Source organism: Rosa rugosa, chromosome 7 (genome assembly GCF_958449725.1).
Source record: "Rosa rugosa chromosome 7, drRosRugo1.1, whole genome shotgun sequence".
NCBI lineage: Eukaryota > Viridiplantae > Streptophyta > Magnoliopsida > Rosales > Rosaceae > Rosa > Rosa rugosa.
In genome coordinates, this window is record NC_084826.1 from 199,766 (window position 1) to 214,738 (window position 14,973).

General features: G+C 40.1%; 2 long non-coding RNA genes across 11 annotated transcripts; one reads left to right on the forward strand and one right to left on the reverse strand.

The window, feature by feature from the left end:
- The first annotated feature begins 1,198 nt into the window (after window positions 1-1,198).
- On the forward strand, window positions 1,199-2,558 carry LOC133720453 (uncharacterized). Its single transcript, XR_009851872.1, has 4 exons — window positions 1,199-1,253; window positions 1,506-1,663; window positions 1,844-1,908; window positions 2,237-2,558. It is a non-coding gene; the product is annotated as an uncharacterized LOC133720453 (long non-coding RNA).
- A 1,028-nt stretch (window positions 2,559-3,586) lies between these two features.
- On the reverse strand, window positions 3,587-7,523 carry LOC133722247 (uncharacterized). Of its 10 annotated transcripts, none has more exons than XR_009852583.1 (10): window positions 7,157-7,523; window positions 6,529-6,628; window positions 6,330-6,447; window positions 6,013-6,204; window positions 5,637-5,868; window positions 4,849-4,955; window positions 4,585-4,659; window positions 4,308-4,375; window positions 4,047-4,133; window positions 3,587-3,804 (listed from the first exon to the last, which is right to left on the reverse strand). It is a non-coding gene; the product is annotated as an uncharacterized LOC133722247 (long non-coding RNA). The 10 variants fall into 10 exon arrangements; XR_009852582.1 differs by having other exon boundaries at window positions 6,519-6,628; XR_009852581.1 differs by having other exon boundaries at window positions 6,013-6,244; window positions 6,519-6,628.
- Between the last annotated feature and the right edge of the window lie 7,450 nt (window positions 7,524-14,973).

Consider the following 14,973-nt stretch of genomic DNA (forward strand, 5'->3'; position numbering starts at 1 on the left):
AAGAGTGGTCCACCACCAGAGCCCATCAAGCCCGCCTGGTCTCAGCCCATGCACCCCAGACGACATGTCGTACACACAAGCCCAGCAGCTCCCGCCCGACCCGCTCTGCTCCTCCCGACCTGTGCCGCCTTGATCTATGCCTCTGCGACCACCTGCCACTTCGACCCAAATCTGCTGCAACACACGCCGACTTGAAGCACACCGGACCACCATCGAAGCAGAACCCTTACCGTCGGCCTTGCACAGCACAACCACGTCACCGGTCGAGATGCGATCTGAAAAACCCAGCCGAGGCCTTCTGCAGCTACAACAAGCGCCACCCAGGGAAACCCTCAACACCATATTGGATCGAATACCCGTCCGGCAGCAGACCCCAAGACGATTGCGAGGCCGGAGGCCAGCACCCGTCGGGCGCCGCCGGACGAGTTCGAATTCTCACGGACGAAAACGGGTTTTGTATTTTTAGGGTTTCTCTCAAGGAAGAGTACTGTTTTTTTTTTTTATTATAACCACAAGATATGTGACTTCACGATTATAGTGTTAATGTGTTATATATATATTGACTACATATAAACAGGTGAAAGATGATTCATCTAAGTTTAGGATTGCACGTAGAGTTCATCACATGGGATATAATTCATTATTTATTATTATTATTATTATTTTTTATATCCATCTCATCTGGTGTCAATGAGATTTGAATCCATAATTTTCATAATGTTAATTATACTAGTTAACCAACAGATCATGATTCTCTAACAAGTGATATTATTAATTATTTGATCTTGACTTTTTTTTTTAAATGGACAATTAAATTGGAATAAAATGGAATGGAGCCAAACAACTAAACCATTCTATTGTTTGGTGTCGAATTGAAATCAAGTAACCAAGCCACTATCCATGGGGTTATGATTTACATGATCACATATTAATAAAAAGGGACCACTGCGCTCCTAACTAGAGAGCGCATTATTACTCTTATTGACCCCATGATAACGAAAAAGCTAGCTAGACTACAAGAAAAAGAGTTATTAACGACATTTTTCTGGCGACACATGGATGCGGCCATCGTAAATAATTAAAAAAATTAGGCGGTTATTAAAACCTTGCGCGGTAAATATCGGTGCTTATAGATTTATGACGCTTGATTAAAAAACGTCGCACTCTGTTGTTAAGGAAAACATATTCCTTTGCGACATATTGAAAAAAAAAAAAAAAAGTTTATTCACGAAGACGCTCTCCGTCGAATTTAGGTAAACTTATTCAATTTTCTTAATAATGTTTTACATTTGTGGTTTGATGAATCTACTCACCTGGATCGGTTTATGATTTATGTTCTGTTGCGCACTTCAATTTGATTTCGACATTCACTTTGGGGTGGTCTATACTCTATATATGGATCTCCAATGGTATCCCCTGCTTTCCCCCCCCCCCCTAGTTTAATTCTTCAAACTCCATCAGTTAATGTCCAATGTAGGGAATGAATTCTTGTTTTTTATGTGCAGAAATGGATGTATCAGAGTCTGGGGCTAAAAACCCAAGTGGCATGAGAAACTTTAGAAACCAACAATTTTCTACTCCTAAGTTCTGCAACAATTTTCGACGTTCATTGATGCTTTGTATCTACTTGAAGTGTATTTGGTAATTGGTGCTATTTTATTTGGTAAGATTTATCAAATTTTGCAATTTGAATTATTGGGTGATTGAATTGACTATGAACTTTCGCTTTCAAAAAAACTGTCAGTGCAACTAAGGTTTTAGAATACTCTAATTATCTTAATGGTATTTGAAAGAGAATTGTGTCCTACTGACAATAAGTTGATGCTTTGCTTGATGCATGCAGGTGACACCACCTCATTGTCATCTAAGAAACTCTCCTTCACAAGCAGTGTGGGTGGAGCTGTGGAGGTATGCTCTTCTCCTCTAATTTAAATGGTTTTTGCATTGGGGCTTTTCTTTGTGTCATTGTGTTAGCATATAAGATATTTTCTATTGGCTTTTACTTTATCAATTGTACATAATGCATAATTATTGGAAGGTTTGGTTACTGTATTACTTTGTGCTACCATTGCTTGATTTTGCATAATCAATTGATTATCTTTAATACTCTACTTTCAGTATTATTCTTTTAGACTTTATTGATTACTATTATCATCTTTAACTGAGCTCAAATAAATGAATTTTGGATGACTCTAGTCTCTACTGTGAACTAACTTAAGATCTTGTGAACATGCAGACCGTAGACTAGACTCATAAGCCCAAAAGCAATGTATAGATTAAATTTGGAGATTTTACTACTACAAGAGGTCTCAATAAAAAGAGGACATCATTGTCATATAGTCTCTGTGCGACACCATTGGCTTGCCCAGGGAGTCAGGGACATAGAAAAAAGAAAAATACGAATGGGATCAAGAAGACAAGAAGCACCTGGATATCTTCTAGCGGATTGACATCCAAGTATAGAAGACCATTGTTGAATAGCTTGAAGACAGTTGGTTTCAAGAGTACTAGGAATAGGAATACAAGGCTGCTCAAACATGTAGTTTATCTACTTTGAAAACGACCTCATGATTATTTTCATGATATTGTTGTCTAACGATATTCAATTTTTTATTAATATAAGTTTGTTTTTTTTTTTATCATATGATATATAACTAAGATCGTACTGGGAAACAACGTCAATAGTGTAATGGAAATTAGTAGATTGAAAGTAGATTTTAATTAAAAAGTATTTTGAAAAATTAGAGAAATTGCGACAGCGCTCTAATGTCGTCAATAATTTTTTGATTGATAGTGCATTTTTTACGACATACAAAAATGTGTCGCAAATTCCGTTGGAAATAGTATTTACGACTCGTGTTTTCCATCATAAATAATGGTCAAAAATCGCGTCGCAAATGTGACACCCTCTTTGGGGGACCCAACTGCGACATGCATCCCGTAGCCCGATGTTCAAGCTACGTCAAGGTAGTCGGAAGCGGCCAATACTTTGCCGGGAAGCCACCTTCCCGGCCTTGCCAAGTTGCCTCCATAATAAGCCTTTCTACACTAGAATAGTTATATTTTGCATCACACATTGGAAAACATGTAAAGGAGAGGGGTTCCCTTACCTATAAAAGGGACCCCTCCTCCCACTTAAAATCCACTCCATTACACACATAGTTAAAGCTTTCAAGTGGACGTAGTTTCCCGCTAAGGCGGGAGACGAACCACTATACACTACAAAAAAAAATTGCAATGGCCACGGCGCAATGCCGTCGCAAAAACCTATTTTGCCGTCGCAAAATAGCATTGGCAACGGCTCTGCGACAGCAATTCTTCCGACGCCGTTGGTGGCGTCGCCAATGGTATTTGCCACGGCAATTCGCCGTCGCAAGACTATTAGCGACGGCAAAACGATTGCCGTCGCAAGAATTTTGCTACTGCAAAATGCCGTCGCAAATACCAATGGCGACGCCACCAACCGCTACTGAAGTTTTTTGCCGTCGCCAAAAGTCATTTGCTACGGCAAAAATATTGTTTATGAATAAAAAAAAAGCGGCATGCAAATGCATGCCGATTTTTTTTTTTTTTAGTGAATGAAAACTATACAAAAAGGAATGAAGCTTATATAAAAGGAAATGTTACACTTTAATTTTCCTCATAAATGTTACAAAATGAATGAAGCTTCTACCAAAATTTACAAGATCGATAATTAAGCTTTACAAGTTAGTTATTTTCCTCTAGCTACTTCAAGATGAACTTTGCAGGGATCTTCCTCGATCTACTTCATGTACCAATTACTCTAGTGTTGTTGCAAGCCTCCTATAACAGAAAGTCAGAAATCTTCAAGCATTCATTAAAGAAACAAAAAGCTGGAAAATTAATGGGAGATGTACACATGACATAGATATTGTTCATACCAATACATACAATTAATATTTCACTTGAACTCTTAATTACTTTTTGACATTTTGAGTCAGCAAGTGTGCTAAATCTAGGTCTTTCTACGATTAAAGCTAGAGTAGTTGATTTGAAGAATGCTAAATCTATAGTTCCATACTTACCTCGAAATATGTCTGAATTTCCATTCATTATATATCATGAAGATCCCTTCCAATTAGTTCCTGAATAGGGGGCTGCTGCGAGTACTCCTGAAGGAACACGAAAAATTATTCAATTCATATGCATAAGTCTAAGTTACATGCACTGTACTTACACTTGAACAATAAGAAAATTACAAGGCTCCACAAAGGGATATAGAACCATAAACTATAACCATAAGTACAGACGTAAACAAAATAACACAAAGGGATTTAAAGCTATACTTGTGCATATCTCCATGAATATCAAAACAGAAAGTAATAGACGGACTTGACGAAATTGTTTTGACAGCCTGCATTGAAGAAACAGAAAGCTAAAAAACCAAACATGAAAATGACAAACAACAGAGCAATGAACAAATACTAAAAAGAACATATAAATATATTAGACTATTAAAAAAAAAAAAGACTCACAATGTGCTCCCAGATTACTACTACATCATTCGAAAATATCTATATATCTATATAACACACATATAAGTTGACTACACAAGGAACTTACAAAGTTTCGATATTAGTCCAGCTCTTTATGATGTCAACGGGCAGTGGACCAAAGATATAATTCCCGGATATTGAACTGCATTGAGGAAATAGACTCTTAATTACTCGTAAGAAATCTCAATCAGATTACATATAGAAATTGAAGAGACTTGGAGCAATATCCTAATATACTTAAAATAGGGCACACCTACAAAACAGGGAACACTTGAAGTAATAATTGATGTAAAATGAAACAGACAAGAAAGACAGGAAGAGAAGAAAAGACCTAATTCTGCAGCGCTATAATTACTACAACATCCATGTTCCCTTGGCCGATGCTAACTATGTGTAGCCATTGCAATTCTTTTTTGTAGTGCCGCGTGCATAATCTCACTGAAAAGAAGACAAATTAAAGGCATAACTCACCTAGAATTACAAGTAATGCATTCCAGTTGAGGATGGTAAATAATCATAATAACAATCAAAAAAGTGCTGCTTTGATATTGTAAGAATATAAATGGTTGAAGGCTACTTCATAAACTAACATATTCACGAACATAAGCAAGGGGTCAGTTGTAATGCATGGGGCAGCCTGCAATAATTTTAGATAAGGCAGCAAGAATTAAAACGGTATATAACAACACAACAACAAAACAATACATTCTCAATAATGTCAAAATTTAGGTACTTGCATGCTCTTGAAGACTCTCGAGCACTACTCTAGTCATATTTTTTCAAACACTCTACCTTAGTCTCTGCAAGTATTATATCAAAACCCACATTTAAATTACCAAAACCATCAATGTTATGGACTCAAATTCTTGCCCAACTTAATCCAACAATTGTCAAATAGTGAATACCAAGGTGATAAAGCTCTACTCTTTTTCTTGCATTTTCATTTAACAACTCGTATTAGTAGACATTCTCATTCTCCAAAACTAATCCAATCCATTACAAAGCTATAACTATAGCATTCTCTATCTATCTCAACATAAATTCAAAACACAACATAGCATGTCTACACAACTACTTTAATGTCATTTTTAAGTTACAAGCACAACGCCAAACACTAACCTGTAAACCATACCTCCCTCTCCACATTAAAACCCGCAACCGAAATCGCAGTGAGACTCAAATCAGTTGCAATGACTCTGACACCAGTCCCCAAAAACCTCCCAATCCAAATAGCAATAGCCCCACTCCCAGTCTCCCACAAACCCTCTCTAAAACCCTCCTCATCCTTCACCACATCACCCATCAAATCAACAATGAGCTCAGTCTCCGGCCTTAGAATCAAAACCCCTTCCTGAACATACAGCACCAAGAGATTATGAACAAACAAGTATGTGCTTATAAAAGAAATCAAGAGAATATATATGTTCATATATACTAGCACTCAATCATGACAAATCCCAATGAAACTTGAACCCAAATATTCATGAAGAACAACCTTGCAATATATTGAACTGGTGGATTGCAAGCTAATAGATTCAGTTTGTAACGATTCCCATGTCCAAGTGGATTAGCTATACCAATTACCATTAGCATGAATAGTCCAGTATCTTCCAATGCTCTCCCCATTGAATCATACTTGACCCTTCCCCATGCATGCTCCCCATGTCCAAAGCCAAAGGCTCATCTCCTTCAGGTGCATCAGAATTGGCATGAGGGTTCAAGTATCACTGTTATCCAAAATTGCTTTATGATACTAAAGGAACAAGAATGAAAATGTTTAGTTGGTAAATATTTCTAGTTCTCATTTCATACCTTATACCAAGTCAGTGGCTGTTGATTTTGTGTCCCTATAAACACCCTCCTCCAATTCACTGCAGATAGAGGTGGAAGTTGGAGAACAGAGATTCATGGCTTCTCCTTTTAGCCCAACCTATAAAAAGAAACAAACTGAGTTGTGGCATTCCTCTAGTACACAACTAACTCGGAGAAAACTTCATAGACCTTGTATGACCATTTCTGCCCTGATAATCTCTGCTTCTTTGAGCTAATCATTGTAGAACAACTAGTCCCAGTACTCCCAAGTTCATTTCTGAAAGTGAGGGAGCATTGTTCTGTGATAACATCAACCGGAAGTAGTTCAGTTACCATTGGACTAAAGTCACAAAACACATCAAATATGGCAAAGAATTTTACGACTTAGGAATTTGGGATTGATTGCGAAGATACAATAGCGTAAACAGCAAATCAAAAACTTTTAATCCAATTCGTACTATCCACATTTTCGTATAAATCTCAAAAATTCAAATCGAAATCACAAAAGCTTCTACAGTCTGAGGATATATCTGGTCGATCTAGAAGCTCCCTAGTGTATCCTCCACTTTACCTGGAAATTTGGATACGGAGTCCCGACTATCTAATACCCAAATAACCTAACGATATAAATTTATCAAGCAAACTGAAATTGATCGACTACAAAGCCTTAATACCCACTTACCCAGAAGCCCCAACCCTATAATTCAACCAAAATCAAAGAAATTAATTATCTAAAGCTGTCTATTGTAAATGTAACTTCACAACCTTAGCCCAAGAATGACCCAAGTCGCAGAAATAGAAAGAGAGAAAGATGAAGAGGTTTTTACCCGAGAGAAGCTACATTAATCGTCAAGGAGGTGATGAGAGATTCTCCACATAATCGGTTATTTGTCGACGAGATGAAGAGAAGGATAGAAAGTAAATCTGAGGGGGAGAGATCTGTTTTGCTTCTTTTCCCGAAGCAAATGGTTTTCTATTTTTTCAAAACGCATTTCAAGTTTTATTAGCCACCGCGTTTGATTCTCCGTCGCTCTTGATATTAAAAACATGCCACGGACACGCCATGCCGTCGCATCCCATTCCTGTTAGTGCGACGCCGACAATTGCAGTCGCTAAAATGGGACTATTGGCGTCGGCAAATCCATGCCGTTGCAGACTGCCGTAGCCGTTGGAGTTTTTTTTTTGTAGTGATACTTCTCGTGTCTCATTTACTCTCTCTCTCTCTCTCTCTCTCTCTCTCTAAACGTTAATTAGAGCCTTCGGTTTCTAAACATTAACATTGGCTCCGTCTGTGGGAAGCTGATATAATAGTTTCGTCACTTACCATATGTTAAGTCAGCTTAACGGAACTCAAAGAAATATTTTTTCTTTTCTCTTCTTCTTTGAATTATCTAATCTAGTTGCTCACTGAGCACTGATCTTTGATAAACATTCAATCTTCTTAGATCATCATTAGCTCCCAGTACGAGCGGCAACTTATGCCCAACTTTGAACAACCTTCTTAGCGGCAACTTGTGCCCAACGTTGATCAACAACAATTAATCTCATCCTTGGCGTGCTTGCAACGTTTCAAGTCAAAATGAGGTCAACGCCAACTAAAAGGCTAGTCAACGCCAACCAACGCTGGTCAACGCCAGCTCAAAAAGGTCAACCCTGCTCCACTCAAAAAAAAAAAAAAAATTTGGCACGACCGCTAGCGAGGCTAGCAGGCCCAAGCACCAGCGCGCCAGCGGCCATCTCCTGTTGAATATTCTAGACCATGTGACTTTTGAGTTCTCCCATAGAGATAGTTATTGTCTCTACACATTCCTATGCAAGTTTCTTGAAGGATTCATGAATATGGAAGATTCATGAAGGAGTATTCATTGGAAGAGTTGAATGGAGCATTAATGAAGACATCTAGAGGGTTCCTCCTTAGCCTATATAAGGAGAGGTCATTTGCTCATTCTAATCATCAATCCAATCTCATCTTCATCCAAGTAGAGAGTGAAGAGTGTCCACTTCAAGTTGAGAGTGTTGTAGTTGTTAGGTAGCAAAACAAGTGAGAGAGAGAGTTTCATTCAAGTAGTGTTCTTGAAGTTGTGTATCTCTTGTACCCATCTTATCATAGTGGAAGTTCTTGTTGTTGCTGCCCCGTGGACGTAGGCACCTTGCCGAACCACGTTATATCCGGTGTTCTCTTTCCATTACTTTTTTTTATTTCTTTGCATATTATCCTTTTGTGGTTGGAGTTATTATTTCCATTCTATTCATTTTCCCAACAGTGGTATCAGAGCCCTTGGTTTGTGGGGGGCGTTAGAATGGAAGGTTCAAGGAGTACCATGATTCGACTCAACCACTCTAATTGGATTACATGGAAGCCGAGAATGGAGGATATTCTCTATTGCAAAGATTTACATGAGCCAATCGAAGGAGAGGAGGCCAAGCCGGAAGAGACCTCGGATGCGAATTGGACGAAGATGAACCGCAAAGCCATTGGTCATATCCGCGAATGGGTGGATGATAGTGTATTCCACCATGTGTCCAATGAGACCAACGCACATGAATTGTGGTTGAAGTTGGAGTCCTTGTTTGAGAAGAAGACCGCTGCCAAGAAAGCATTTCTAATCAAGGAGCTTGTAAACATGAAGTACAAAGATGGTGTTAGAGTAACCGAGCACCTCAACAACTTCCAAAGTACAATCAATCAATTGGCCACGATGGACATGAAGATTGATGATGAGTTGCAAGCCTTATTGCTATTGGGATCGTTGCCGGACAATTGGGAAACCTTCATTGTAACTGTAAGTAATTCCGCTTCAAATAGTGTATTGTCTATAGATAATGTTAAGAGTAACATGTTGAATGAAGAAACTAGAAGAAAATCTTCAAGCTCCGACAATACCCAACATCTCCCGCCAGCACCGACCAGCGCCAGGCAGCAACTCATCAGCGCCAATCCTCGGCCTCACTACGTCAATCCTAGCGGCAGACCTTATGGCTGTAATTGGTCTCCAGCACTTGCCATCCCTAGCGGCCCGCGACCGCCAAGCACAACATTGATAGGTGCCAACCAACGCCAGCTACAGTGGCGCATCATTCTTCTACTGCTAGCCACCAACCACAGCTCCGTCAACACACATTCATGCACGCCGCCTTCAGCGTTCCTTCCCACGCTCGTCGGCTTCTCCGTTCGCTACACCGCTAGGCACCACCGCTAGCCACCACTCCCCTAGCTGTCGACGTCCCCGAGCCTCACTACCACTGGCCAAGGCTCCGCTGAACGTCACAGCTGAGCATCGCTGCTAGGCATCACCGCTGAACTTCTCCGCTAGGTACCACCGCTGTCTGGCCTCTACTAAGCAAAGCTCCGCCAAGCCATGTTCTTCGATCAGCGTCGAGATCGGCGCTCACTCCGCACCACAATAATTGATTAGTGCACCCATCAGCGGTTAATTGTCTCACCTATTCACAGCTGCTGCATCATAGCGGCAATCCACTGCCAAGCACGACACCGCTAGGCGCCACCTCCAAGGACAACAGCGCCATGCGCCACTGCCAAGCACAAACAGTGCCACTGCCAGGCAGCTGCAGCGCTTGCCAAGCAATTGATGCAATGCTCGCTCTTCTTCCTTGCTTCTCCTCCCAAGATTCACCTGGGCTCATTCTCATGCTCTTCAACGAATAGACATGAGTTGCCACCTCTTCCGGCACAGCAGCACGTCCAAGCTTTTGGCTAAAAACGAAATAAGTTTTCAACTTCTACTCGCTGTTGCGCAAAGTCAAAGCATGTTTTCTATACATATATCGATCTCTCACAAGCATACTGGCAAGTAACATAGCTGCTACAAGCATGAAATACACTTGTCATGGGTTAAATCATATATGTACGTGGTCTGCTATGCTCCAAGTTAATGACACGCATGAACCAAAAACTCAATACTTGTCTGCTTGGGCACACATACAGCAGATGTGTAGCTCATTTGAATGTGCTCTACTACTTGCATGATCTTACTGCCATGTTGGTTAATTGAACATATTTATCAGTCAACTCTCACCCACAAAGCTAGCTTTAAGCTCTCACCCACAAAGCTAGCTTTAAGCACCAGTACAAAGCTCTACGCACTTTGATCTGGGCTTCCTAGTTGTCATTGATAATTGATTAAATGTCAACTCACACAGACTATTTCAGGCTTTTTCATGTTTAATTGCTTATGATTTATGAGCATCATGAGCCTACATCTACTTTCCCAACACAATGTTAACATTAAGCATGTTTAAATCCATGTCCATTGACCGCGTGTCCTAGCTAAGTGTAACATGATTCATATATATGCTACTATGATACCATAATAGTGCATTGAGCCCAGTGCATATATATATAATTCATAATAGTGCAGGTCAATGCATATAAATGATTCACAAATATGCTACTTTCATATTCAATATCATGTACAACCCAATGCATATAACGCACGATCATCTTATTCCATCTAATTGGATGTTGGCAGTTTCTTTGCCACCTAAAAGTGACAATATTTATCATCTCTTGTGATTAACGAAGCATGCCTATCTATCAAACTTTTGATATTCTTATCATGTCTTTGTGTTATCTTGGTCAAATCCTATTTGAGCTATTACATCACAAAAACAACACATGGTACACGATCAATACACTTTGTTGGGTTATATGTATAACATGCTCATCCTTGGCTTTGTCCTAAAATCCACATATGTGCACCATGCTTAGATTACCTCAGACTCGTACATACTCCAAGCGCTCTACATCTCACTAAAATTGCCCTTTTTGACATTCAAAATGGCAATGAACTTTGGTCTATACCCAATCTAGTTCAAAAGATTAATTATGCATATATATCTATAGGCTCCAGGGCTTAGTACTTACATGATAACTTATAAAAATGCTTTTTTGACATTTCATTATCACTTTGAAATCCACACTAGAGGCACACAATCAAATATGTCATGTTGTTGTCAACTACCACATTGCTTATACACTTTGCTTAAAATTTTATCAAAGTACATGTATAAGCTATTAGTGTTGATTTTACAAACTCATGTACTAATCACCTATTTTGTTTCAAGGAGACATAATCACCGATCACCTCTCCAATTAACGAAATCATCATCCTTCTACTAAGGTGCTTCGCCAGAGCAATGAAGTGTCATGCTTGGACAACTCCAACATGATTTGGGTACTTATATCAATTCCAACTCCAACTCACTCCAAATCGGCATAAGATAAGTAACTATATCTTCCCTTTTACGCTCTTTCAGTTTGAGCTAGTGTCATGCCAATACCATTCTTTTTAACTCGTAAACATGCCTACAACATTTCGTAGATGTGGCAACGCCTTCTAGGCCTTACATACTAGATATGCCATGCCTTACATATCGATCTCAATGATCTCTAAGCATGTTTCAATGCAAAAATATTATTAGCAACTTTACTACAAGTACATGCTATATACATGCCATACTTCTATTTAACCTCCAACACTTGGGTATCAAAGATTAGGTTCGCTACCTAACACCCACTGCTTATACGCAGCTCTCGTCATCAAACAATTTTCCGACCATACGGAGGTGTATAGCCAGGAGTGGGGGACTCCTTGGAGGGCCTAGCAAGGGGCCTACCCGAAATGGCATAAGCATTCGCTCCGACCAATTCTAGATGGACGACGCACTTGCACTAATTATGCTCACAATAAGGCACAAAGCCACACTTTGGTATCAACCCCGCAAGAAAACCCTCCTTGACTGGGAACTTCGGGGACTTGTACATACAGCCCATCATAATTAGCAACGGTCACGCTCATGCCTCAGGGAATCACATTCGAGCTTCCCACTCACGAACTCTAACGTTCACGCCTCCGCGGCACCCCAGAGCTTTCACGCTCACACTTTCCCGGCACTCCCGAGCTTCCATGCTCACGCCTCCGCGGCACCCCGGAGCTTTCACGCTCATGCCTTCACGGCTGCCTCGAGCTTCCCACTCACGAGCTCTAACGGTCACGCCTCCGCGGCACCCCCGAGCTTTCACGCTCACGCCTTCACGACACTCCCGAGCTTCCCGCTCACGAGCTCTAACGCTCACGCCTTCCCGGCACTCTTGAGCTTTCATGCTCACGCCTTCACGGCACCCCCGAGCTTCCCGCTCATGCCTCCGCTGCACTACCGAGCTTTCACACTCACGCCTTCCCGGCACCCCCGAGCTTCACGCTCACGACTTCACGGCACCCCCGAGCTTCACTCTCACGCCTTCCCGGCGCCCCCGAGCTTCCCACTCACGCCTTCACGGCACCCTCGATCTTCACGCTCTTGCCTTCTGGCATTCTCGAGCCTTTACACTCACATCTCCTCGACATAATGGAACATTGAATTCTTCTACCATTTGTCGATTGCCACAAATCGAATTCTTTTCGCGTTCCATTAATACGAGCGAAAACCAAACAAACACAAGCGTTCACATATTCATCGTTCACATCTTATAAACAATTGCCTTCATGGCACTCATGCAACTTACACCGAGCGTAACCTCGTCAACTCGACCTCGTTAGTTCTCTTGTGAGCACCACGCGCATCATATGCTTATTCGTGATAGGTTCACACAACCATACGCGTTCTCGAGTTTATACGTTATAATCGATCGTACTCGACGCCATTCACATGTATACATCAACATGTATCATGCACCTCGTACATTGGTATATGCTAATGCATATCAATGCAACTCACATACGTTGCCCAATACAATAAGCATTCGACGGGCACATGCTCCTATCTTTGTTTTACAGGTTAAAGAGTCCCTTCTTGCTTACGGAGTTCGGGGACTTGTAGGGGCCCGACGCCGCCCGGACGTCACTTATGCTTGATGACATCAAGTGTATAACTCCCCAACCAAGAAACTCCTCTTACTTGGGGACTCGGGGACTTGTACATACCTCCATTATTATGAAGGATTTTCTATGTCATCAAGCATATGTGACACCCTCTTTGTGGGACCCAACCGCAACATGCATCCCGTAGCCCGATGTTCAAGCTACGCCAAGGTAGTCTGAAGCGGCCAATACCTCGCCGGGAAGCCACCTTCCCGGCCTTGTCAAGTTGCCTCCATAATAAGCCTTTCTATACTAGAATAGTTGTCTTTTGCATCCCACATTAGAAAACATGTAAAGGAGAGGGGTTCCCTTACCTATAAAAGGGATCCCTCCTCCCACTTAAAATCCACTCTAGTACATACTTTGTAATCCTCTTGGGCCGCAAGGCCGAACACACATAGTTAAAGCTTTCAAGTTGACGTAGTTTCCCGCTAAGGCGGGAGACGAACCACTATACTTCTCGTGTCTCATTTACTCTCTCTCTAAACGTTAATTAGAGCCTTCGGTTTCTAAACATTAACAATATGCTTCAGTTGTGTTTGTACAAAATAGGTTGGCCTGGCAAAAGTTGTTGTTGGAGTATATTCAAAGAGCTAACTACTCCAGTTGTAGCTGTACAAAAAGGCTAGTTAGTCCCTGAACTTTTGTTGAAAAAACACTTCAGTCCCTCGCCTTTTAATTTGACATGTTTACTCCTTTCTCTTTCAGTTTTACACCCAATAGGTCCATTCCATTACAATCCGTTAAATTGTGCCGTTAACTTCCTATTTTGAGGATAAAATTACTATTATAGCCCTCAATTTCTCTTTCTTTAATTTTTCTAATTGTTTTTATTCTTCTCTTTTATTTTTTTCTTCTGATTCGCACCCATCCTTTTATAAAAGTCGTACATGACTAATCTTATTGGCCTCAAGCAACAAATTATTTCTCTTCTCCGGCTCACCCAAACACCCAATAAAATTAGTCATAACAGAAGAAACAAGGGAGGGGCTATAATAGTAAATTTTATATTTAAAAGAGAAGAATAAAAAAAAATTAAAAAATTAAAGAGAAGAATAAAAAAAATTAAAAAGAATTAGTAATTTTATTGGTGCGAATCAGAAGAAAAAAATAAAATAAAAGAATAAAAACAATGAAAAAAATTAAAGAAAGAAAAAATAAAAATGAAGTATAAAAACAATTAAAAAATTAAAGAGAAGAATAAAAACAATTAGTAATTTTATTGGTGCGAATCAGAAGAAAAAAATAAAACAGAAGAATAAAAACAATTAGAAAAATTAAAGAAAGAGAAAGACAGGGCTATAATAGTAATTTTATCCTCAGAATAGGGAGTTAACGGCACAATATAACGCAGTGTAACAGAATAGACCTATTGAGTGTAAAACTGAAAGAACAAGGAGTAACCGTGTCAAATTAAAAGGCGAGGGACTAAAGTGTTTTTTCAACAAAAGTTCAGGGACTAAGCAATATTTAGCCATATTCAAAGAGCTAACTACTCCCGTTGTAGCTGTACAAAAAGGCTAGTTGTTGCAGTTGTACAAAATAGGTTAAGCTAGCAAAAGTTGCTGTTGGAGTTGGTTCTAAAAATTGGCTGCTCCAGCTATAGTTGTACAAAATAGCTATACATGTTCAGTCATTTTTCTGCTTGCTAGGTTGTGCTTTGTTGGGTTGTTTGGTATCCGTTGATGATATTGCTGGCTCATGCTCAGCTTGGATATCACTTTAAAACAAAGAAAATAGAGTTAGACGTATTTGTGTATGTA